The sequence below is a fragment of the Cygnus olor genome, chromosome 2 (genome assembly GCF_009769625.2).
Source record: "Cygnus olor isolate bCygOlo1 chromosome 2, bCygOlo1.pri.v2, whole genome shotgun sequence".
Lineage (NCBI taxonomy): Eukaryota > Metazoa > Chordata > Aves > Anseriformes > Anatidae > Cygnus > Cygnus olor.
Genome location: NC_049170.1, coordinates 16,221,339 through 16,246,285, shown reverse-complemented (window position 1 = coordinate 16,246,285; position 24,947 = coordinate 16,221,339). Strand labels below are relative to the sequence as shown.

The 24,947-nt window shown below is 39.5% G+C and overlaps 1 protein-coding gene across 13 annotated transcripts in view; it reads right to left on the bottom strand.

The window, feature by feature from the left end:
* Positions 1 to 6,185, bottom strand: part of ZNF438 (zinc finger protein 438) — a 48,086-nt gene extending 41,901 nt beyond the window's left edge. For 10 of the 13 annotated variants that reach the window (XR_005816611.1, XR_005816609.1, XR_005816610.1 and 7 more), the window contains exons 1-3: positions 6,085 to 6,185; positions 4,864 to 4,945; positions 4,317 to 4,370 (exon numbers count right to left, since the gene is read on the bottom strand). The gene's annotated coding sequence lies outside the window, so the exon portion shown is untranslated. Of the gene's footprint in view, positions 1 to 4,316; positions 4,946 to 5,594; positions 6,019 to 6,084 lie in introns of those variants that run through there. The other 3 variants (XM_040546499.1, XM_040546502.1, XM_040546495.1) reach the window with 2 other exon arrangements.
* Between the last annotated feature and the right edge of the window lie 18,762 nt (positions 6,186 to 24,947).

The window sequence follows — 24,947 nt, the reverse complement described above, 5'->3', positions numbered from 1 at the left end:
TTTTTCGATTTCTCTTCATACAAGCAATTTTCCACCCCCATACACACCACTCCTTTAGATTTTTCCCTCAATCTGCTCTCCTCCACACCTCCCTTTTTCCAGGAGGTATCCAGCACCACATGCTATACGACGGCATGATACTGATTTTTACCATAGTTTTTCATTTTCTATACTATTTTCCACCACACATTTTACCTAAGCTAATGTTTGTTTACTCTGATTTCAAGTATAAAGACAACTCAGAAGTTAACCAAACTCTCAGGAACAAGATTCTTCGCTCACAGTCCCCTGCTTTGAAAATGTGCTATCACGAATGTTTGAAGTCCCATTATTTCAGGCCAGGTAGCTTTGCTCTCCTCTTCTTCAGCATAATTCCTTGCTCGTTTCTAACCCATTACAGTCCCCAAATCTCTGTTATATGCTTATTAGAATACCTTTCCAGAAAGAAAATGACTGATTTATGAGAAGATAAAGACAAAATAAGCAAAGGTAACTGCAGAATTGCAGACTTTTCACCATCAGGACTTCCGTTAGGCAGTAACTGTGCTTCTGCATAAGAACAACTCCATAATGCGATACAGCAGACTTGCCCTTTGAAAAAATTAAGATTTTAATAGACAACGTAACACGTGTATATATGAAAGAGAACATTCTACATCCCACCAACCTTACAAGAACTACAGTAAACACCCCTGAGTTACCTTAATAAAACATCATAGATACTATATTGTCCGTTAAAGGGAAAATATCCAGTCAAAATTAGGCAAAACTTTCCAAGAAAAAGGCACATCTGAAGCTGTGAAGTCACAACTGCCTATGGCTACTTTTCTCTGAAAGAGAAAAAAAAAAAAAAGAATCAAAACATCTCAATTGTTTTTCCTCTGACAGGAACAGTATCGTGAAGTTTGTTTAATATTGCCATTTAGGGAAAAACATAATAGTGATTGACCCAACTCTCTGTTCCTAAACACTTTACTAGAAAGAACAAACCATTTTTGAAAATAACAGAAAACAGCTGAAGGCATTTGGGTGGTCTCAGTTTCAGTCCTGAAATGCAGATCAGTACTTCCTTTCCAAATCCAGTAACAATTCATCTTCCTTCTTCAGTAAAGCCTCCAAATTGCTTATGACAACAGCAATAAATCCCACTAAATATCCATATTACTAATTTAGGAGATTTTACTGACAGATTGGTAACTTAAAAGTGCTTGGTTCATCATACACAGAGCATATCTGCACAACAAGCTATGCAGCTTTTTATAGACTGGTCCTTTTGGATTCTCTAACAGTATTTTGGGGGGTTCACGTACTTTTAAGAGAGTGCATGTCATTAACAGAGACACTGAACGTTGGATTGAACACTGATATTTAAACTCTACTGTCTCACTTCCTAAAAATATGAATCTACCTTATTTCTTCACCACCTGCTCTGTTTTAACTGAGCTAACAAAGACCAAGAACTGTCAGAATCTCATGTCTTCATGTACGTAGCGGTACTTCACTGAAACAGCAGCCTGATACAAACCTGAGATTTACAGGCACTCACAGAAAACTGACAGACTGTAACCTCACTTAAGGAGGTAAAACCACTCAGGGAAGGCCAAAAAAAGCCTGACATTAAGTTTTGTACTGTTGCTATTTAAAATCAATGACACGAAGAATTCTGAAACAACTTACAAATCAGTAACAGGAAAAACCCTGCTTTCTATTTCTCATCCAAAAGAATCACAAACATACACATAAGAAAAGCAAAGTGGCAAAGAAGCATGACTACAGCAAAAATCACATCGGTTTAAACTGTAATCTGTCACCATATATAATTTATGAGACTGTTCTTCCTAAGCAACAGTCCTTAGAAAAGCAGAGTTCCTTTCAGTTGTCACTTGTAATGGTCAAGTAACAAACCAAGTAGTCAGAAGATGCACCCTTAGGGCTTTGTTTGGTTTGGTTTCTGCTGTTTTAAAGAGGGCAAGTGAAACCATTAAATAACTCCTACAGATATTCCAACCTTCACTTACTGGTAACATCCAACTTCGTGCGGGAGACTGAGTAGGGAAGTGTTTCTGGCTGACCTGCCAAATTCAACCAAACAGCAAAAATCCTCTATGAACTTAGAAGCCGCCTATCATCCCAAACCAATTCCACTGAGAGGTCCAGGTAAGCGTTTCAAGTGTGGTGTCATTCTCCTGACAACCCTTGCACCATTTAAATCAAACATTTTCTGAGCTGCTTTTCCATCTCAACGCACCTGCCTGTCTCAGCAAGAAGCCAAGCAGGCCACAAGAACGCTCCTGTTCTTTCCACCTTCCTGCCTCCTCAGAGACTTACTGTGACAGGGGCATTTTAGCAGGACTGGGACACTGCAGCTCAAAAGCTTGTCTCAGCACGTGACCCCTCTCTGGCATTAAACATGATTATGTTTTCTAAACCAACAGTCTTGTTCTTGGCCTTTCTGAAAAATAACACAGGACTAAGCCACAGAATGAAACTACAGGACACATACAGAGACGTTAACATCCCATCGCATCCACTAAAAGTTACACTTAGAAAAAAAAAAAGTAAATAGAGATATAAACATTACTCACAGTACTCAGTACTGCAGAATTTTACACTTTATATAATCCCATGAAAAAAGCTTAACCACAAACAAAGTGACCACAATGCATCACAGCTCCGAAAGATGCACTGAGCTATGTATTACTTCCTTTCCATTTGTGCACTGCTTGTAAGCATATTGACAGCTCAATGCTAAGCCTGTTTCAGTAGCAGGACTCTGGCCAGCCTGCCCTCAGGCAGGACTTTCAGTACAGTACACCCTTCAATAAAATGGCAAAAAAGAACCAAGAATAGAAAGAATATTTCACAAGCTTATGTGAGGAAATGGTTCTTTCCTAAAGCAGTAAAAAGACTGAAGCGACAAACCAGAAACAGCCTCTACTTGTTTAATGCACAGCACAGTCGTACCACTATTAGATGTATGGTGTTTTGATTACACTTTTGGTATTAATTAGTAAGAATTATCAAATTATGATGTATCGCTACACAAACTGTGATAATGTTTCCTAAAACATTTAATTACTTTATAAATACCCAGGAAATCAGTCCTTTAATAAAAAAAAATGCTTGAATACCACTCCCACGGAGTTTAATCAGCTTATTAAGGACAAACCAATACCTGCAAACATTGTGCTATAGGAATTCAAAGACACAATTAACAAACATCACGTGAGGAATAGGATGGTTTCTACCCAGCTGTTCTGTGCGTTTTCATGAAGTAATATAGAGAAAATAAAAGATGACATGATTCTACAAATACCATTTTAAGTTAACAGTAAGAACCCGTTTGCTATGCCAGCAAGAGAAAGCAGGGAAGCAAAAAGTGACTGTAAGTTTTTATTTCCAAAATCTTTTTTAAAAAATCATTAAAGCTGTACACCATAGGTATTTTTAATATTTACATTGTACAGTAGTTCACACTTCATTCAACTCTGATAATAACAATATGCAAATATACTTCATAAGGGCTCAAGTATTATCCAAGCATAACTGTTCTGTTATTTGTTAATATTTGTCTTGTAAAAAACATATGTTCATATTTTATTTTATTTTTTTAAGTAAAAAATGCGTTCTGGTTCTCCATAAGTCAATGTTTCATTTTTATCGTTATAATTAAGTCTAAGCAAATAAGGACGAAAATCTTAACTTGACTGCAGATAAGGATAAGCATTACAAAATCTTTTAGTGCTGCTGAACCAATATTTTCTATGGAAATTTTGAACACAGTTCCATTGGAATATACCAATATACCTTGACGACATTATAGAAATGATTCAAAAAAAACTCAACACCATCATGTAAAGCATGGAAACAAAAACTGTCGATGTAAAGAGGAAATTGCATAAATTGAGTGAATCTTTCTTTGAGCCCATTTGAACAGAACATAGAACACGAGATTCTGAAAGACTTTGAGGTATTTTCTCAGTCCACTTTTACAACAGTATAGAAGCACACAAACCACAGGAACAGGACATTCTAAAATTTCTATTCAAAGAATGCAGAACTAAAATGCATCAGCTACATAAGGCTGTCAGCATCTAATTTTTTAACCTAAGCTAAACACACAGTAGATTACTAGAATTGAAAGGAGGTAAGCTAGCTAGATCTACCACTAGAAAGAGGTGCTTCTTATGAAGTATCTGAATACTGAATTCAAACCGTACCTTACAATATGCAATCTCTTTGTGCTCAGGCAAATACAGATTAAAAAAATAGAATATTCTGCAAGGATATTAAGTGTATTCTTTCAGAGTACCCACCTTTCACATCCTGTTCCTGCTACAGCCAATAAAATACTTCATCCATCTTAATCCCTGTTTTGAAGGAAACAAAAAACAAAGTCCCAGTATCTCAGGAAATGTATTTAGCAAAGGATAGAAAATTATATTAAATAAGAGAGGCATAAATTTTAGAGAGCAGTAAATAAACAAGAATTCTGCTAAAACATATTTGTTCTCAATAGATCAAATAGAATGACATCATCTTTGAGGCTTACCATATGTTTACAATGATTTGAATTAGAAATTACAGTAATAAATACTTCAATCAATATTGTTAAAGTAACTGATGAAGTTAACACATTCCTGATTTGACCATTTATTTTTTTTAAACTGTAAGTTTCTATAATTGTAACTGTACTAATGTTTTCAGCAAGCTTCAGATTGAAGTTGTACTTCTGTCACTTGACCATGCATTTCATTTTGACCTGACAACATCCAACTCATTACGTACAAATAAATGCATGAAACTATCACCATTTTCATATAAAGATTTAAAACATTAAACCACTTCCATAAACAATATTACCTCTTCAGATAAAAATGCTGGTAACACCCCAAGTCACTGATGAAGAACATTCTGTTGGTCTAACGCAGCATAATCATTGAACCTGTACATTAAAAACACATATATATATATATATCAGTTACTAAGTATATCTGAGGTTTCATATGAGAAAGTCAAAAATACCTCATCATACACTGTCTTCGCTATTTCCAACATTCTCACAAATGAGAAACTGATGCATAGGAAACTAGTGTTTCCTTCTTGAATACTTTGAAAAACACCTTAGTTACAGAATATCTGGTTACCTCAAAGTTTATTACTTTAGCAGCTCCAGCAAAGGTTAAAAACATTCGCACACAGTGTTAGTTTTATTCTGATGCCCCAGCTACATTTCAAGAAAACCTTATACTGGATCATTACAAAAAATATTAAAAACTTGCACCATAGCTACTATAAAGTTTTTCCTTCCTTTTCCTTTCTGACTTTTAAGAAACTTTAACCTTAAAAAAAGTCAGATTCTTTTAGCAAGTGAGTCAGAAAAAAGATATGCTCTCATCCCTTAAATGTACACTTTGTTTTGCATAAAAATAGCTTAAAAAAATAACTACACATAAAACTAGCACTAGAAATACATTGGTATGGTAAGATTAGACTAAAAAAACAGGCAGCTCAGTATCTTGGTTGCCGAACGGCCTTGTGAAAAACAAGCTGTGCACAAGAGCTACTGAGATTCGAGGGAGCTGTGCATTTACCTCATCTTATCCTTCTATTCGGTCTTTTATTATGGAATAATAATACGAAGGACCATTATCAACGGCACGTTACAGGTTGAAATAAATGAATACAAGCGAATTTAGGACTGCAATTCCTGAACTACGCCAGGTACGCCGCGCAGCAGCGAAGGACTGACAGTTGCCTGTGACTTGAGGTTATTAAATAGCTCCAGATACAGCTAAAACGGATAAAATAAAGCAGCTGAGCGCCCAGCAGCGACGTGAGGCGCACCGGACTGCCCTGAGAGGCAAAATTTGGCACCCAGGTTGCAATGTAGGCACGGAACCGGGCAAGCCTCTGGCCAGGGGGTGCCTTTGGGGCCAAGCTCCCTCAGGGGAGGCTCCATCCCACCCGGCAGGGCGCCCGCCAGCCCCGCTGCCCCCTCACGGCCCCGCCGCCCCCCCCCTCAGGCGCGGGCCCCCCCCGTCCCGTCCCGTCCCGTCCCGCCGCGGGGGGCAGGGAACTCACACGCGCGCCCCCTCCGCCTGCTGCGTCACGCCTCCGCGACGTCACGGCGGCGGCGCGCGGCGGCGTCACCCGCCGAGGGAGTCCCGGCGCGGCGCAGGCGCGGTGGTGGCGCCTCGCGGCCGGGTGGGGTGGGGGGAGGGGGTTGGCGGGAAAGGCGCTGAGGGGGCGGTGGGGACTGGGGGGGGGCGGGTACGGGGTTGGCGGCTGCTGGTGGCGTGTGGTGGGGCGCTGCTGGGGGGCCGCCTCCCCCGGGGGGCATTGACTGCCGTGCGTGCCTCCCCTTCCACATCAGCCGTTGCTTCCGGGGAGGCTGAGGGCAGCACGCATCTGCCTGACACAGTGCCTCAACTTCCCACATACCTGACATGGCACCTCGCCTTCCCCACACACCTGACATGGTGTCTTGCCTTCCCACTTACCTGACATGGCGCCTCGCCTTACACATGCCCGAGGTGGTGCCTCGCCATCCCACATACCTGACATGATGCCTCCCTCACCTTCCCACGCACCTGACACGGCACCTTGTCTTCCCACATACCTGACATGGTGCCTCACCTTCCTCACGCCTGACATGGCGCCTTGCTTCCCCCACGCGCCTGACATGGTGCCTCGCCCCCCACACACACCTGACATGGCGCTCCTCATCCCCACACCTGACACGGTGCCTCACCTTTCCACATACCTGACATGGCACCTCACCTTCCTCACTCCTGACACGGCCACACACCTGACACGGCGCCTCGCCTTCCCACACACCTGCCATGGCGCCTTGCCTTCCCACATACCTGACATGGCACCTCACCTTCCCACATACCTGACGTGGCACCTCGCCTTCCTCACACCTCACGTTGCGCCTCGCCTTCCCCACACCACTGGGGATGTGGAGGGAGCCCGGCTGCCAGCTGGCCCCGGAGCTGAGGGGCTTCAAAGGGGTGGTTGGTAAAAGGAGGCTGTGGAAAGCACAGGGGTTGTTCTGGGAAACGGGCAGGAAGGACCTGCAAACGCTTGGTCAGAGGGAAAGAGGGGAATAAAAGTGTCACGGAAATAGGGCACCGTGGAATTTAAGGGGAGGCTGAAGGGAGGGATGAGTTAGGTAGGAGGGAGATCAGAAAGTGCAAATGGAGGGAGTGTAGGATACGTAGATGAGCAAAAAACACTCGGGGAAAAAGATTTTTTTCTTATTATTATTCCTCTAACCTTCTGTTCTTCAACAAAGCCGATGCTTGCGGGGGGAAATAAATGACTTCTACCTGCAGGATTTCAAAGATTAATGGAGCCACCTGCTTTCCCAGAACCATCCTGTGATACAGGGCTGTCTCCATCATCACAGCCTGCTCTCTTGTATGTGCTCTGCCAGGACGCCCTGACCTCCTGTGAGCCCACACCTAGCACAGCTGTTTTGTTGTGCCGTAGTGGTTGCTGAAAAGGGGGATGACAAGGACCCACCAGCCACTGCTGGAACAACAAGTATGGGACTTTGCACTGGCACAGCTCCTGGGAAGTGGGAGCAGGAGAAATGGGGTTGGGCTAAACATTTAATTCTGCTGTCTTTAGCTATCATGTGCTTAGAATTACACCGCTGCTGTGGTGTTTAAGTCCATCAGAAATGGCAAAAATAGGGGTCAGAGTAGAAGAGGATACAAGGAACAATGGAATTCTTTCCAAATTTCCACATCTCTCCACATGTACCTGAGGCTGAAATTTGAACTTTGCCTTTCCAAACCACAAATGAAGCATAATTAGCATATGGTGGTTGCTGATATATTGCATGCCACCTGGAGAGACATAAAACATTCATTCTGGTGTGCAAATGTGTTTGTGCCTTTACTAGCTATTAATTTTCATTAAAAAATATAATAAAATACTACAATGGATTTATCTGTTGCCAGTGAAAGAAAAAAAGATACCTGATGATGATGGTGAGACAGTATAAACTTCCAGTGTGGACTGTTTTATTCACAGAAAAGATCAGTTACTTCTAGTAGAGCACATTCATTTTCCTAAAACCACATTTCACAATAAACTATAAGAACTTTGTAGCAGTGGTAATTTTTCTTAGTCTAGAATATCACTTTTTAAAACAATACTGGGAAAAAATCATTTTAACTCTTGTTGAAGGTAACATTTTGTGTGGAGTAGCACATCAGCATCATAGTTTATGATACTCTGAACTACTGCTTTTTGAATATTTTATGAAAAAGTGTGCCAGGGATCTCAATTCCACTTTATAAGTTTGTTTTGAGAATGACATTTTCTTAGAAGCAATATAAGTTTATACTTACCATAGAAGTTAAATAGAACTTGATAACCAATGTACAATCACTACAACAGAAAAAAAATTAAAGCAGTAGTACCTGATGAAGTTATTACTTTCTCTTTTAACAAACTGTGATGGACAGAGATAATAATTGTTTTAAAGATTGCATTGGTAATCATTTAGAATAAATAAATAAATGTAAAGAAATTTCTCCTTCATCCTTTGTATAAATTATAAGAATGGTAATGGACTATCACGTACAATAAACTGAAAAGTGTGCCTACATAATTAAAAATTTTATGATCATATGAGAAACTTTCATATAGTATAAACTTGCACTCCTTAGAAGAGTATTAGTAACTTAGGGTTATAAACTGGCAAAAAAATTAATGGTACTAAATCTCACATTCTTTTTTCATGCTTAGCAAAGTAGTATATTTTCAGAATTAAATCAATAGATATGTTTGCACAGTAATGCTTTTGCCATATATCAACACAAATAGGAATGCCAATACACTGTAATAAAAAGTGAACCACTGTGTTCTGTAGTGCTATGAAATGAAGCCTTTATGGGGAGAGTAACTTGCACAGACAACTGTAATACCTCCCTCCCTCCATAACCAGTGAAGCTTTAGAACATTAGCTTGCTAAATTTAGTGTACATGGAGGAATTTTATACCACATTTAGGGAAAATCCCAAACACTCACAGTAAGGGTTTACTGCACAGAATTAGGTTGGTTTAGACCAGGTAGAGTATAGTTTGGGTTAGTTCGGGGTTAGATAATTAGGCATGGAGTACTGCAGCAGCCTTTGACAACACCATTTTTGTAAAGATTAAGGTATTTCAATTCACTGCAGTAGAGCACAGGCTCAAAGAGTTTGGGGAGCTTGGGCAACACCAAACACAAGCATTGAAAAACCTCTAAGTACCAGGCTTCTCCTGCATCCCTCAGATTAGGCTTTCCGGTGACTATTTGTACCCCTTAAATACCTAAGACTGTTAGGCTTTAATGACCTAAGACTGTTAGGCTTTAATGTCTCGACTGCAGTTCCCCTAGTTTTGAAAAAGCAGTGATAATTCTGACTTAAATATGGTGAAGATGCATTAATAAATATGAGGAAAAGTCTTTGAAGTTGAAAAATATAATGAGGTTTAAGTCTATTCCTTTTTGTCATCATTAGCCTGTCAAACTTATAAATGCTGAAACACTGCTCTTGGGAGTGAGGGGAGAAATGTTACTTAAGATAAAGAAGGCAAGATCCAGATCAACTAAGGAGAACAAACAAGATAAATGAAGGGGGTGGGGGGGAAGGATTCCCAGAAAGAGTATATCTAAAAAGATGCAACTTGGTAAAATGAGAAGAAAGAAATAAATGCTTGGAATTGGAATTCCCAGTAACTGGAAGGGCAGTTACCAAGAAAGACCTTCTCATAAAGTTCAAAGTCAATGGGTGTTAAGAGAACACGTCAGAGATGTCTGGTCTGCAGTTTATCTCCTGACGTCTCAAATGGATCAATGGTGCACTGTGAGTTTCTGTTTCTTCTCCTCGACTGTAAGAGGGACCTATGACAACTCACTCAGATAGGTGAATCCCACCTCTGCAGCCCTCCGATACCGCCGGTGTAAGGGGATGGCTGAATGAGGGTTTTCAGATCTTGATCTAATCTTAAAACGGACTGCACAAGAAGACTGGGACTGGGCAAAGATCCAGACGTGAATTAGATGATAGACTTCAGTCTGCTGAAGTGGAAGAAGATGGACTTGCAGGAGTAGGAGGGGTCAAATTTAGGGACAGTAAGCATAATAGTCTTGCACACAAAAGCACATCCCATTCCAAATTCTGGAATTGATCCAAAATACTTAATTTTCATATTTCCCCTTTTGTAACTATATATTTGCAGACTAAAGGTCAACATTTTTTTATTATTGTCTTCATTTGCACAGAAGCTGAGAATCCATCGCTGCTAGCGTGTAGCCCAGTAGCCAAAATGACAATGGTCATAAGTGGTGGATCACCCACCTAACAATAAAAAGAAAGCAAACACATGGCAATTGCTCATTTAGTGAACCTTTGGTTCTGTTAAAAAAAAAAAAAAAAAAAAAAAAAAAGATGGGGACACATAAATGAGAACTGTATCATAATACATAAGTGCATAAAAGCTAAAATAATATTAGTTGACATTTCCTACCTTCTCAGGATGTGATTTCTCAACCTCTAATATTCTTTCAACATAGCTTTTATGTTGTGATATGTGGAAGGCCAGAATTTATGTCCATTATTATTGCTTCATACAAGAGAGTAGGAACATATTTTAAGTATTTATTATTCTTCTTTTGAGGTGACACTTTCAAAAGCTTCTAAGAAATCATAAAGTAAAAAAAATCTCTCTTTGAACTGATTTTTTACCAGCTTAGAATGACTGATTTTTCAAAGACAGCAATAGATTTCAGCAACATGAAAGGTTTGACTGGTGATGCCAAATAAAAATTATTTTTTAAAAAAAAACAACAAGCTGCTTGTTCTAAAGTTTTCATTTTATGCCCAACAAGTTGATCTCTGTCCTTCAAGGTAATAAAATACTGTGACAAGCCAAGAACACATAGTTCTTGTCTCCTTTTTTTTGTTGTTTTTCTAAATGAGAAGCCAAGGAAACCCGCATGACTGAGAGGAAACCTGCAGGCTTGCAAGTAGGAGGAAGTAAGCTCAATTCTCTCAGCATCAGAGTCTTCTCTTCTCTTCTCTTCTCTTCTGTTCTTTCTTTTTTCTCTTCTCTTCTCTTCTGTTCTTTCTTTTTTCTCTTCTCTTCTCTTCTCTTCTCTTCTCTTCTCTTCTCTTCTCTTCTCTCTCTTCTCTTCTCTTCTCTTCTCTTCTCTTCTCTTCTCTTCTCTTCTCTTCTCTTCTCTTCTCTTCTCTTATTACAGCTGTGGACTAAGAAGGTTCTACAAAGAATTATATCAATGTGAAATAAAAAAAAAAAAAGCAGAACATTTTGGAAATAGAAAAATAAGAGTCAGATGTAAGTATGTAAAGAAAAAAAAATAAAAAATGAGAAATGAACTAATACTTAAAATATGTGGAAAATAAATTTTTGTAAACAGAATAAAGAGAAGAAAAGGGAAACTGAAAATAGGCACAAGAAATTGGTGGAAAAGAGAAACTGAAAATAGGCACTGAAAATAGTTAAATGAGAAGGACAGAAATGAATGATTCAGCAGTAGCAATGAGAATGTTTTGTATCCATTTGGAAAGCAATTTCCATAAAGGCTGGACAACTTGGAAGTACCAAAAGGTTAATAAAAATGGTTGCTCCTAAAAAGTAGTTAAAGAAACATTTGAAAAATGAGTAGAGTCAGAAGTCAGTCGGACAGCCCAGCTGCTATGCATCCTAAGGGATAAAGGGTATTTGTTAAAAAACTTCCTGTAGCACTTGTCAATGAAGCCTGAAAAGAGGGATGCAAATAGTAGAAGACTGAAAAAATCCCAATATGGTATCTTTTTTTCCAAAGAAAGAGTAGAAATTACATTGTAATTGCAATCCAATAAATAATACTTCATGTATCTTATTCTAGAAATGAAGGATACTAATAGATAATATTGTACTTTAGAGTCTGAAGTATTACATTCTTATTTAATTTAGGAGGAAATTCTCCACTCAGAGGGTGGTGAGACCCTGGCACAGGCTGCCCAGAGAAGCCGTGGATGCCCCATCCCTGGAGGTGTTCAAGGCCAGGCTGGATGGGGCTTTGGTCAACCTGGTCTGGTGGGAGGCATCCCTGCCCATGGCAGAGGGGTTGGAACTGGATGGGCTTTAAGGTCCCTCCTAAACCAAACCATCCTGTGATTCTTTTGGCTTAGAATTTTGAGTTAGTTCATGAAGTCAACACATTGATAGTGAAGAGATGCTTCAATAAATCATGAAAATAGACCCCTTGGGATGAAGAATACAGCTCAGAAAGAGACATGTCAAGGCAGTGGCTAGAGCAGGAATCCTGCATGGATACCTCTCCTTTGAACACCTGGTGATCCATGGTGATGATGCACTACTAGCTTTCTAGACTCTGTATTACATGTTCTCATAAAAAGCCTCATTTTTGTGTGTTTTTGCAGCATGTTTGGGCTGTAGTACAAGGATATGCCTCTGTCTGTTTCAGTATAAGATAATGCAGAAGACCTGCTCTTTGGGTCTTCACTTCTTGCAGGAACTTGTCCCAAGATACAGGGTGCAGGGCACGTGCTGGAAGTACGAAGGTAGCATACATACAGCACTGTCTAGCAGAGCTTCAGTATTCAGGGTAAGGGAATTGCTCTTGAATCACAAGATTCAAGGAATTGCTCTTGAATCACAAGATAAACCATGTAATGGTTTATCTTGTAATGAAAATGACATCTCCTGGGTTGCTTCTGGACTTGATTCACATCATCCTACATCATCCTATCTGTCTCTGCAAAATGTGTGGGCGCTGTATGTGTGGGAGACTTTACTGAGAGGAATTTTTTTCTGTTTTGTCTTAACCTCAAGAAATTTAAAATATTTCATTAATACCTCTTCAAGTAGTTCTTACATAATATTTCTCTTCTCTCATTGTAAAGAAATCATTCAAGTACTTTCTCTGTACGGTACCCAGTGAGCAAGAAAACTACATTTTCCTTTTCCACTGAGGCGAGGAAGCCCTACTGTTATTGCAGGGGTTTGCAGAGGACCCCGGCCAATCTGTTCTGCTCAGACTGTTAAATAAGATGGAGACTCCTCTTACAGGCAAACCAGATAGGGGAGGGGTCCTGGTACGGAACAGCTGAGTGTCACTGAGCTATGGGCAGTCTTATTTGGAAAGTTTTTTTTCTTGTCTGCTCTACATAATGCGTATTTAAAGTTGTGTTTATTGTTGTTTTCTTTTACCATTACTGGCAATCTGTAACTTCTACATCCCTTGATTCTGTGTACTTCACTACACAAGAGAGTTATAAATACAACTAAATTTATTTGGTTGACTTCTGTGTTTATACAGCTCCCAGTGAAGTGAGGCCACAGAACTAGAGAACCGACTCTCCAACCGGTTCTCAAACACTGCAGCATCACACTGTCATTCTTGGCACAGGAAGCATGACCTCTTGTCCCGCAGTGGCCAGGCATATTACCAAGAGCTTTTATCATAGCCGAATACTCCACATTTAATTAGTAATATTTTTTCACAGCCATGCTTCTACAGGGCATTTTTCTTTTTTGTTTCCATGAATACATCTATGGCCCACAAATAGAAGAAAGAAATCAAAGGTCCTCATAAAAGTTTGCATTTCTGGAAAAATATAACATGGGATAAAAGTCTGAAAAGGATATTCAGGTTTTACATACTCCCCAGATGAATTAAAAAATCATGGGAACCGGCTTCGGTCACTATGGAGTATCATGCACTGAAACCTCATCACATCAATACATCACTAGCTAAGTTTAGAGTGAACTTCTGGATGAAATCAAGTGACCCGTGACCTTGTCAGAGATCTAGCTTGGAGAGTCATAGGGAAATAATTTCTGGCTCTTAATTTAAGACAAGTCCAAAGGAATTGAGCCCTAGAAGTCCTACGGTTAAAACCCAGAAATCCCATTTTGATTTGAATAGTGAGCTTCTCTTTTGCTAGCAGGTGTGTGTGTGTAAGAGTTAGTGAGGCACAGATCTCCTGCTATTTTGCCCTTAATGTGGAAAAATCAATCACCGTTTTTCTACGGCAGGCTTCAGATAAAACACACAGTACCTTGGTGGTTATGAAAAGGCTTTCTTTTTCCAAAACTTTGATAAGAAGAGGAAGTTAAACAGAATTTTAACCTTTTTTTTTGTGAGCACATTTGAAGTGGCTTAGGTCCTGATTTTCATTTACATCAAGGCTTCTGCATTAAGCTTAAAGAACTTTAAATGGGCATACACTGTAATTAGAGCCTAGTCCCCTGTCTCTCCTAGCTTAAGGTATGTAAGGACTCTGAATCTTTAATATCTATAGATGCAGCTTCAGGGGAAAACCTCTGATGTCCACAGATTCAGCTCTAGGGAATAGTGACAGCCTGGCAGCAGTCCAGAAATACAATTAAACAGAAGTCTGTCCTCTGAAACCCCCTAAAATCACTATGTTTAAAAGCATTCACAGTTTATTTTATTCTTTATATTTGCTCTTTTCAGGATTAATAACATACATACATGTGAAACCAACTATTTTAGTGTTTAATGAATGGTAAAGAAGCATAATAATTTTCATAGTTTATTATCTGAGCATTTTACACAGTTAACACATTTAATAACATTTTATTTTTCATGTGTATTATTTGTATATAGGTATATTAAAAAGGTATTAGTGAATAATGTCCGTCAGGAAAAACCTTAAGCTGTACTTTAAAAAAGTAAAAAGCAAAAGTAAAAAGTAAAAAGCAAAGCTGGTTTACATGTTTTATTAATAAGGCAAATGCTTAATTTCAGAAGGTGTATATGTAAAAATGATACAATAGTCATATAGTACGTTGTGATCCTCAAATAGAAAAGTTATACAAAGACAAAACCTGATTTTAGTTTTAAAACCAAACAGCATGTTCTTTAAAGGACAGCATAAGGCAAGAAAATAAATTGTTCCAGTAGGAGCAAAATTCATGGACCTTGATTTCTGATATGTTTTCCCACCTCTGTCCCATTCAGGACCATTGTGGTACTCCCCGTTTTGCAGGGAACACCAGTACCATGGCTAGGACAGTGTGGTGTTTGGCTAGCCTCTATGAGCTTCCTTACTGGCCAGCCAGCCGCTGCCACCTAAAATATGTACAAAATTATGTTTGCAAATCCCCCAAGAGATTAGATATTAGATCTCTTTTCTCCCCCTACTTGTTTATTTCTGCACAACCATTAGGAATGTGATTTTCTTTGAGGTTCTGCCCATTTTAGAGGTAGGTGAAGTTTTCCGGTGGATTTCTGTGTTACTAGCAGGGCACCGACAGGCAGGAAAAGAAAAAAAAGAGAGAGAGAAATGAAAAGCAGTATTGCAAATGTCTCATTTCCTTGGGCAGCCAGGTTAAGAAAAGAAGCTTATAGGGCCTGTGACCGGCCAGCTCCTGGCCGTGAGCAGTCTAGCAATGAGAGGAAGGAAAAGACTGCTAACACTGAACTGTGATTCTTCAGTGAAAATCCTGTGCCAAGACATCTGTGTCCTGAAGGGGAAGAAATGAAACCACTCTGGTAATTTGTCTCCTGGGTTAAGGGCAAAATATGTCACCAGGAGGATGCAGGATATCCTAGGGAATTCCTACCAGTTGCAGTCCACATAGTAACAAGAACACAAATGGACGGAGATTTAATACACTCACTGAGTGACTTAGCAGATGTAGGAGAGAGGGAAGGAGATGCCTGGTCCCAGGAACTTTGTCATATCTCAGGTACAAGGAACAGCAAAGGAGGGGGACGGATCCTGGCTATTATGCGAGAGGTGCACCAGTGCTGCTGGGAGGATCCATTTTGTTTGAAAGCCATTGGGATCGTTTCCTTGATGCCGTCCTACTGGGACTTGAAATCTGCTGCTTCTGCTTGCCACCACACTGGATCCAGGGCAGCAGGGCCTGCTGGGCGCTCTTGAACAAAGGAGGGAACTGGGTGAGAAGGGAGCTTTCGCTTGGCACAAGAAATCTAGCTAGAATTTCCAGCTTGTGGAGTAAGGGAAAAGATGTTAACCTAAACCAAGTGGTAAATAACATCGTTTGTTTTAAAGCAGTAACTATAGCTAAATTTATCTGTAGGAAAATATGGATTAAGAAAAATGGACAAGACCAGAGTACTGAGCAGGTCTAAAAGCTGATGTATTTCACTGTTAGCAGTCTATATTTCAACAGGAAAGTGTACAGAGGCAACCTTCTTTCAGTCAGCATGCAAAGAAGCGTGGAAAACAGCATCAGGTAAGTACTTCAATTAACATGAAAAGCAATCTTACCCACAGCATTAAATGGGCTGTCAGTTCATTTGGCTCACTGTATGTCTTATGTTGATTTTACTTTCAGATGCATTCAGATATTTACTTGGTTTCAAAGAGCAAGTGGAAAAAATTGTGGAGGAAATGAGCTCTTGGTTAGGTAGCACCAGGGCCACCAATTATGAATGGTTGTAGATTATTCTAGAGCACTGAAATATGTTTTTCCTGTAATACCCTTCCCTGTGTATCTGCTAGGAAGTAGGATATTGGAATAGATGAAACTTTGGTCAGATCAATTTTATACGTCCTTTTGTTCATACTTGAGTTACTGGGATACTTGTATTTAAAGTTGTGTGTGTTTCATACTATAGTCAAAGGAATAATTTATTAAAGCTCTCCCTGATATCAATAATAACATAGCCTGCTGTTTGTTTGATTTAAAAAATAAAATAAAATAAAATATCTTTTCATTCATGATCACTCATATTCCATAATTTAAATGCCATGAAAATGATAGTCAGAGCATCGTATCTAGAGATGGAAAGTAACAGGAAGTGAGGCTGAGAGTAAGGGAGTCAGAGCTGAGTTCACACCTGGAAGGAACAAGGAGACAGTGTAAGTTTAGCTATATCCATTTTTTTCCCAAATGTCACAACAAAGGGTTATTTAAATCATCAATAATTGATTGATATTGACAGTGCAAAATTTTCAAGCCTTTAAGATGTGACTTTTTTGTTCTAGCTGCAATTGGTCACAGTGGTATTTGTTTGTGAAATATGTTGATTTTCATGAACAGCGTCAGGAAAGAAATCAGCACCTAGTGGCATCTCTTTTTTTTTTTCAAAATACATTGTATAAGATACACTTGTATTTTACAATAAAAGCAGAAGAGGACAGAAGACTGATTTTGCTATTTCAGTTGTACTCCTGGATGACTTTGAGAAGAAAACAAAATTTCTAATGTATGTGAGTATCTTCATAATATTTTTATGAATTATCTCCTTTAGACTTGAAAATGTAGTCAGAATTATGTTGAAATTAAAAAAAAAAAAAAAGAAACAGGAGCTAAAAACTGAAGTTTAGTAACTGTAACTAATGAGTCTAGATCTGATGCTTTCATGCAGAGTGTACTAAGCCAACTGATTGTGCACAATGAAACGTCACTGAAATAAGAATGTTATTTTTTCAGATATTGTTGAGGTGGTAGTTGTCTTTTTTTTTTTTAATATATATTTATGTAGGAAGACATAGCGTGTTGTATGTTATATATAAATAACTACATCATTCCTCCATGCGGAGAGATCATGCCTCTGAGTTTGCAGTGGTAAAATTCCAGATGCCACAATACACACAGCACAAAACCAGTGTATGGGAGAAGGGTTGTTCTGATATTTAACGTAAAAGTTGTTATCTCCACAGAAGAGAGAATGAAACAAAGTTGTTGTAGGGATACTCCTAATTGGAACAGGATGACAAAGAAAGTACACAAAATTAGAAGTCCTTTTTACTAAATAATAGACAGGAAAGATGCAAAGATTGGGTATGCCACGGGGGACACTGATGGGAAATTCCTGGATAAGTCTGATTGGGGTTGTTACATTGGACTAGTTTATTCATTCATTAAAAGTGTAAGAATTTAACTATATTAAATAGAAGTGCACTCCTACTGCCTTTTTTCCCCCAGACTCAAGGTGCTTTTCTTGTTAATCATACCATCTCCACTGCTCTATATGAATAAATCCTTCAGTACTCCATGAAGCTATTTTGTAGGGGGTTTTCTACAAATAAATTCGAGGATGTCTACCAGAAAATACAGGAATTTGGAGACTGGACTTAAAACTATCAACTCCCAAGATTCTTCTGCTGGCATCTGAGCGTTTTGCCAGTGTGGCTTTGACCTGCTGACGGGCAGCACAGGGGATGCTGCTGAGTGCCACAGCCGTGTCTGTCAGAGTGTGTATGCATTGGCAGGCGTGCAGGCAGACAGATTTGGCAGCACAGCTTCACAGGGCTTTTGAGGACATGGGAATATGCTTAATGGAGAAGGGGCAGGAAGATGAAGTCTGTAGGGCTGTTTTTTCTGGAGTCACCACACAGGATAGGAGAGATGCCTGTGGACGCAGGGCCGCTGGATAGGTGGCAAAGCAAAACTCAGGTGACAAACTCACCACAGGTTGTCAGACAGAGGACACTTCCTAGAAATCTGTCTTCAGAAGTCAGAGAGCTGCAGCACCAGAGGAGCCGTGTGCCCAGCGCAGAAGAAATCTTCTGCCCTCGCTCCTCAGGAAGCGCCCGCTTACTTCCCGCTAGCAGTTAACCAGGCTGGGGCTGGCGGAGCAGCTTCTGGGCTTGTTGCCACAGAAGATTGAGATGTTCCTTTGAACGGTGCTGCTCTGCCAGGTGTATACACAGGAGGAACTGGCATCTCTTCAGAAAGCGGAGAGGAGGTATTTGTCTCTGCTGATTTTTGGGAGCACCTCTTCTGCTTCATTTGCTCTGACAGTGCCTTTTAGATGTCTGCGTTCAGTGACTCCTGGATGGGACTAAACAGACCGCTTCTCAAGGACCAGGCTGAGCCCAGGACTTCCACAGCAGTCCACACGCATGCATGGCAGGGCATTAACGGTTGGTGCCTGGCACCTGTGACTCAATCTGCCTCAGGCAGCAGCAGAGGTTAAAAAAAAAGGAGTTCCCACACAGCTGTCTTACACAGATGGCACTTATAAGCATCAAAATGTCACCGGTCCTTTCAAGAGCCAAAAATGAGTCTAAAACTTGTTTGGTAATATTCTAGGTGAGCAAGGTAACAGTTCTTTTGTAAAGGAAAGGTAAGGATGGCATATAACTATGCAGGCTCCGGACACAGTGGCAACAGAATTTGCTCTGAAGCAGGCTGAACACTTTAGAGAACTTTACTGTTAATCCTCCCTTCTCTGCACATCTTCTCTTGTTTTTACATCCTTATTCAGCCCTAAATAAGAACCTTTAATTTCACTTCTTACACTTATACAAATGAAAAAAATCTTTGGGACAAACTCTGATCCCCATCCCACACAAGTAAAACAAGATTAACTAGGTTTACTTTAATGGCATCAGTAGGGACTTACGTTACTGGAATTCATCAACAGTTAGATCACTTGGCTTAAGTCAAATGTATAAATAACAAAGGTATTTCCAATGCTTTCTCTGTAAGCTGATTTCATTTGGCTGTCCTTGGAGTCTAGCTTTGCCACGGAGTTCAAAAAGACCTGGATTTCACCCCGAGGTGTTCCATCAGCGTAAATCTAGTTTAAATGACACAAGAATAAGCCCTACCAGCTTCTGGTGAACTATGAAAGCATCCCTTATATTGCAAGTTTGGGGACTTCAGTACACCTGTCCAGTTCTCTGCTGTGGCTGAAAGGGAACACATTTCATCAGTGAGGGGAAAACAAGAGAAGGAAAAAATATTTGTAATTCCAAAGAACAAAATTGCAAAGCATTACTTAGAAAACACACACACACACATCCTTGCATAAATATCCTTGTCTGTGGGTCAGGGCTAACTTATACTGTACCCTTTGATGTGGGATTTTATTTTCATACCACTACAGACAGACTTTTTCAAAGCAACGACTAGTATTTACTGCATGCCACAGCCATTTTTAGAAAGAATTACCACAAAGCATAATTTTAAAAGAGCTTTCATGTGAGACCCATGAACATCTAGATCTACTTACTGAATAGTACACATTTCTATCAAATATTAAGCTATATTTCATTTTTCTCATTTAATAATATCAAGTTATTACATATTTATTTTCCTTAGTAGACATCAAAGCTCCATACTTTCACTGCATGTTATGGTAGGGAACAAAAGATTGCTTGATTCTGCACTACCTTGGCTTTATGTGTTGCTCTTACCCTGCAGAGTAGATGCAGACTACTATCAGGTACTTGAGCAGCTTTCTATGCGTGACTTACAACTAGTTTGCCCCAGACAGCTGCATGTGAAGCAATCTGTAGGAGACTCAGGGTTTCACACTCAGATGAAGACACTCTTAGAGCGAGGACCACGCCTGTACCTGGTAGAAGTCAGCATCATTCTATTCTTAATGGAAGCAATTTTCATTAGGTAAGGATGTGGTCATAGGGGTCCTCAAACTGGTAAAACTGAGAATTTGCAGATGGAAACTACCAGGGGGAAAAAGAGTTTAATATCCAACTTCATTTGATTATGCTGAAAATCAATTGTCTCCCTTCATTAAATCTGATTCTAAAAGGTAGAAGACAGATACAGCAATGTAAAAGAGTAATTGCATCCCTTTGTTCCTAGTCATGAGCATCACTCTCTCAGTCCTGGACTAGAAATCTGTCTTCATATAAAGTTTCAAATAACACATACTGACCCCCTCTCCTTGCAAATCCACCCTGCTCTCTCAACATGCACAAAATATGTTTCTTAGTCTTTGTTTTGGCTGCAAGTAAAAAAAAAAAAAAAGATGCATTTAGATATACAACATCCATTTTGACCCCCATTTAACTGGAAGCCCTGTTTGCTCAATAACCTCATACATGTGCGTAGGGCTTCTAATAGGCAAATTTATAACACTGTCATGTAGCGCAGCACTGTTTTACTCAGATGTATAGCTATGCCAATTTCCAGCAGTGGAAAGGATAGCCTTTGAAGTCAACCCTTTGCAGCGTCTCCCTGTCTGGGATGCCCAGAACTATAGCTTTTCTAACATGATTTCCAAAGCATGGACAAGCCACCGAGTGTAACAAAGTCCTCTAATTTTGTTCTTCAACTCTGTGGTATCCATCCTAGTGACAAAACACAGAGCACTGGAGCTGAGCCGGATACCCGTGCCCCTAGCTGCTTAGAGCTCTACTGTAGAGCTGTACTGGCTTTGCAAAAGGTAGAAGGGACTTCAGCATCTTGTCTTCCTTCATCTCATTTTGTGCAGCTATCCTCACCATCCTTTTATTTTATTTATTTGGGGGGGAGGAGGCAGATTGGTATGGGCAAATGTGTGTACATATTATCCACAGTGTTATTTATATAACTCAAGCCCTACCTGCTATTTATATACTATATATAGGGACAAGACACACTTTCTAGCAGAAAATTGAAGATGACAACTGAAAAACCACTTATAGGAGAAATGCATGTTTTCAGAAATGTGAAAGCGCTATCTGTTGAGGAGCAAAGCTCTAAGCAATGCATGTCATTTTCTCCCAGACCCTTTCCCTTTTGTATTCCCTCCTCTGCTTTTATTAATGCTACTGCATTACCAAAAAAAAAAAAAAAAAAAAAAAAAAAAGCAGTGCTTCAGGGTAGACCTGAGAGCCACAGTTTCTACCAGCCTCTTCCTTCCTTATTCTCAGTAGCAGAAGCTACTGCAAGGCTGCTTTGTACTCGAGAAGTTTGTACAATGCCCCAACTCTTCAGCTTTCAACTGTTCCTCATTTTTCTAGATTAGTGCCTTAATTAAGTCCAAATGTTTTTCATTTTCTCCCTTATGGTCCCTACTCTGAAACCTGATGCTGGCAATGGACACTGTCCTCCCGTGACCTTTTCTCTTCCTGTTGCTGCTGCTGCCGCCTGACTTTCAAATGGTGAGCAATTGTGAAACGGTGAGGGTTGCACACTTTGTCAGTCTCCGCACACACCTGCAGGGCTGTTAGCTGTGGTACTGAAGTTGACACCGGTCAGAAATCTAGTTTGCTCTTTTCTCTCTCCGCAAGGCAAAAGAGAACACGTTTTTAGCTGGTGGATGAAGCACTTCATGCCATCCACCTGAGTCACTCTCAGTATAAACTCCTAATACAGTGCAACAGTAATTTATCACATCGCATAAAATGTATAAACCAGGTTTCTTAAAACCAGCCATTGATTTTGAGGTGGTTATTTTTAGGCACCAATCTTGATAATTGGGCCCATAATTTCGCACAAATTATTTTAGCAAATCACATGGGTGCCTGTGAAGGCAGGAAGAGAGCTCAAAACGTTCAACCCAGAGGGAAGACTTAAGTAAAACTGAACAGCAGAAATATACAACGACTCATTTAAATGTTAACTTGTAAAGATGAAGGGCGAATTTTTAAAAGTCAGTAAATCAACAGAACCGCACTGAAGACAACAGAGAAAACATAAATCAGCTGAGAATCTGGACCAAGAACTTTAGGAAAGAAAACTAAAGAAAACAAATCAGAGCTTGATCCTCTTCTTATGGCGTGAGTAGCCTCGGTTACTGGAACTACACTCATATAAAATTGGTTTATGTAGTAGAAAAATCAAATCATATGTCAATTGGAATTGCATGACTGATGGCAAACATAAAAATTAAGCATGAAAACCATGGTCAGTGTAGAAACTGTTACAATGTGAAAAAGATGGCAGTAATATCTTGAAAAACGTTTGCATGGCATCACAAATAAGTTTCTTTATATCTGCAGAAAATAAAAGAGAGAACTTGTAGCACTTTTATATTTTATCTTATAGAGATGAGCAGTGCGTTCTGCCTCTCAAATAAAACTTTGTATCACTAATCTCATTTCTGTCTATGAGGTGTAATAGGATTTGTAGGAATCATGCAGATGTGTCCATAACAATTGTAAGTACCAGAAGAAGAATGATGTACAGGAAAGGTAATAGTTTATTTTTTTCCGTGCACGGTCTGTTCATTGTTTCCCTCTGGGAGACAGATATACAGATTGTATGAACAGAGTGAAATTAGTACCCTTTCCTCTTTGACACCTTTAAAATTATTGGAATTAAATCTATACTTTACTAAGTGAAATGTTTCAATTTAATCAAACTGCGCTGTCATGACTATACTTACATTAAGAGTTTAAGAGCCCTACTTTGCCCTCAGCTAATCCCTCACATATGAGGTTTTCATGGTTAAATTGTCTCCTGTGTAAGTAATCAAGTACATATGAACTCTGCTGCTAGGGAAATTGAGCATAAGTCAAAATCTCTAAGAAAGAAGTGCTAAAAAGAGGGGAGTTAAAGAAAAGAGGAGGAACTGGCCTCAGCCACCATGTTCTCCTGATTCGCTTTCTTGCATTGCAGTTTCCCCCAGTGAAAATGTTACACAGGAACACAATCTCCCACTGTAGTGTGAATTTACATTCAAGCCATGTGCTCCTGCCACCACCCTTCATTCTTCTAATCATTCTCTTCTTTATATTTTGAAGGGCAAACACCTGTCATCTTAACATTTTGAATGCACATATCGTTAATCTAGTCTCCAAATACTCTTTCTATGTGCCAGTTCAATATCGTCCCTCTAGCAACTATAGTATTTCTCTTACAAGGAATAGAAGCAGTGATCCAGTTGATCCTTTCTAAGTTTATTTACTACAGTTAGAATAGGTTTGACGATGTAAAAGCATAGTGTGGACTGATGTTAAGAATTAGTGACCCTCAGAACACTATGAAGCTGTGCTCTGTGTAGACAACATAAGGAAATTAATGCTGATCTGTGGAATAAGGTGCAGGACCTAAAAGATTGCATCACTGTGTAAGAGTCTGCAAGTGTCAGGAAAGTGTGCACAGCAGGAATAAAAAGGGTCAAAACAGCATTAGCAGTCCATATTTATTTATTTATTTATGGTAGGACCAGTAGAAAATGTTGTCACCAAAAATGCATAGAACATAAAATTGAAAGCAAAAGTGTCAACTACAAATTTTAAGAAGGATGGAGGCATACTAACCAAATCAGTACCATCACAAATTCCAACATTAAAAAAGCCACAGAAAGGATGTGATAAATAAGTAAAATTTAGGCCTCTTAGTAATGAACTCCTACCTAAGGGAGGATGTGAACAAATTGCAAAATTGAATGATAAATGGAGCAGTTTCATAAAGTTGTGTCATAGAATCACAGAATCATTGAGGTTTGTAAAGACCTCTTAGATGATCTAATCCAACCTATAACCTAGTGCTAAAGTCCACCACTAAACCATGCTCCTAAGTTCCAAACAGCCCACCTCTTAACTCACTAATAGGAAGAACTATTTATAGGTGAATTTTGACAGTTTTTTGTCTCACCTGTTCCTAAAAAAATCTCCAGTGATGGAAATACTGTGGCTTCCCCAGCCCCACCAATCGAATCTAGTTCTCCTCTATTTTTACCAGTAGGAAGTTTTACCTAATGCTGAAAAAAAAAAAAAAAAAAAAAAAGGTACAATTGAAGATTTTTATTTATTAATTTTTATTTTTAATGCGGTCTTTCATGTATTTGAGAAGTTATCACATTCCGTTTGCCTGTATCTTCTCTCTGTTTAGGCTTTCAAGCATGTTTTCCTCCCAGGTTGTGCTTCCTACTGCTAATCGTTCTTGTTGGTTTCCTTTGGATTGTTCTGAACTTGTCTACATGCTTTTTGAAGGACATTGGCTAAAATTGGGTATAATGCTCCAGCTGATGCCCTAGCAATGCTGAGCAGAGCGGGACAAAGCCTTCCTGTGCAAATTTATATACCTGTTTACATGACCCACTACAACTCCAAACTCCTTTTTGAAGAGCTGGCAAGTAGCCAGGTGCCCCCACAACCCGTATTTGTTCAGGTGATCACACGTGCCCAAGTGCAGGGCTTTGCACTTGTCTCTGTTCATTTTCATTCTGCCTTTTTGCAGACCATTTCTTGAAGAAATTTCTTCAAGATCGTTTTGAATTCTAATCC